Source organism: Tupaia chinensis, unplaced genomic scaffold (assembly GCF_000334495.1).
Source record: "Tupaia chinensis unplaced genomic scaffold, TupChi_1.0 Scaffold000628_1, whole genome shotgun sequence".
NCBI lineage: Eukaryota > Metazoa > Chordata > Mammalia > Scandentia > Tupaiidae > Tupaia > Tupaia belangeri.
The window spans coordinates 2,846,020-2,847,979 of record NW_006160148.1 but is presented as its reverse complement, the minus strand read 5'-3'; positions in this window follow the sequence as shown (position 1 = coordinate 2,847,979).

Here is a 1,960-nt window from a genome sequence, read left to right as displayed (position 1 = left end):
GGCCCAGGGCTGCGGTTGCCATGGCGACGGCCGAGCCGGAGCCGGGCCGGGGCAACTCGTGCTCTGTGGACCCGGGTGTGGACTCCGGCCTTCCCGCCCTGGAGGATGAGGAAAGAACCAGGAGAACCGGCGTTCGGGGCTCGGGACACCGGGCCGCCCTGGCGCCTGGCCGCTAGTCGGACCAGCAGGTGGCCTGGGCGGACGGCGGGCTGCGGAGTCCGGCCTGGCCGCTCGCCTTCTCACTTTCCTTCCCTCTTATTTCTCCTGTGAGCCTATGTGCCTTATGGCAAATAATTGTTTTAAGATTGAATTTTGTTTAAAGAATTATTATTTTGGAGAGGTTTTTGGTATAGGGTGCGTGCGGTCGCCAGACAGACAGAGACAGAGAGACAGAAAGCGAGAAATCACCCCCCAGGGGGGATGGCCACGCCACAATCCCTTCTCCATTCTCCTCTCAGGATCTTGAGCACGCACGCACACGCGCCTGGCGTGAGTTTAACGGGCCCGGGACTCGAACTGCGGTCCAGTGACATAGCCATTATGCCAACTGCTGGTCCCTAAAGAATTATTTTTATTTATTTTAATTGAAACAGAGAGAGAAAATTAGAAAGCAAGCCACCAAGTCCAGGACTCAAACCACGGTCAGCCATGCAGGAGTCCAGCACCCTTAACCACCACACCACCTGCCAACCTCCTTTTTATTATTATTATTTAATTTGACCAAAAGAGAGGGAAAGTGAGAAAGCAAGCCTCCGTTTCAGCACTCCAACCACAGTTTGCTATGTGGGAATCCCAAATATATATATATATTTTTTTTTGGAGAGGTTTTCACTATAGGGTGCATGCGCTCGCCAGACAGAGACAGACAGAAAGCGAGAAGTCACCCCCCAGGGGGGACGGTCACGCCGCAATCCCTTCTCCATTCTCCTCTCGGGAGCTTGGGCACGCATACACACGTGCCCGGCGTGAGTTTTAAGCCACCGGGTCTGGGACGCGAACCATGGTCGACTACGTGGGAGTCCAGCGACATAGCCATTATGCTAACTGCTGGTTCCCCCAAATAATTCTTTTTAAAAAAAAAAAAAAAAAAAACGGGCAGGAGCTGGGTGGTTAAGGCGCTGGATGCTCCCACATGGCTGACCACAGCTTGAGTCCTGGACCTGGTTGCTTGCTTTCTCACCTTTTCTCTCTCTCTCTCTCTCTCTCTCTCTCTGGTCAAATTAAAAAAAAAATACATAAATGAATAAATAAAGTTAATAATTTTTAACATTTTAAAAATTAAAAAATGAATAGGGGTGTTTCCGTCTGATGGCTTGGTTTGAAACAGACTGGACACATGTGCATGCATACCCAAACTCCCCAGAGGACAACTGAGAAGGGATTGTGGCATGGCCATCCCCAAGAGGTGCTATCTCACTCTCTGTCTCTGTCTCTCCAATGAGTGCGTGTGCCCGATAGCAGAAATCTCTCAAAATAAGTTAAATAAGTACTTCTTTTAAAAAAAGAATTTGTCGGAATCAGGTGTAAGGTCCAAGTCTGACAGGAAGACCTCAGTAGCAGTCTTGGGCATGTCGTAACAGTCTGGGCGACCCAGGCAAAAACAAAACACAAAACATCCCGCATAGCTGGCAGGGTTTGGGTCTCAGCGCTCAGCCCCAGTGGCTTGGAGAATGCTGGCGCGTGTGGTGCCGGGCCCCCGGACCCCCATAGGATGGAGAAATGGAAACCGGGCTGCAGTGTGGGCACGTCCATCGGGTGCTTTTCCCCTTTATCTGCCTGTCGTCCTCTGCGTACTACACGTGCCCTCTGGCAATTACATTTTATTTTATTTATTTATTTATTGTTTATTTTGAGAGGTTTTTGCTATAGGGTGCATGAGCTCGCCACAGAGACATAGAGACAGAAAGCAAAAAATCACCTCCCTAGGGGGCATGGCCACGCTGCAATCCCTTCTCCTCCA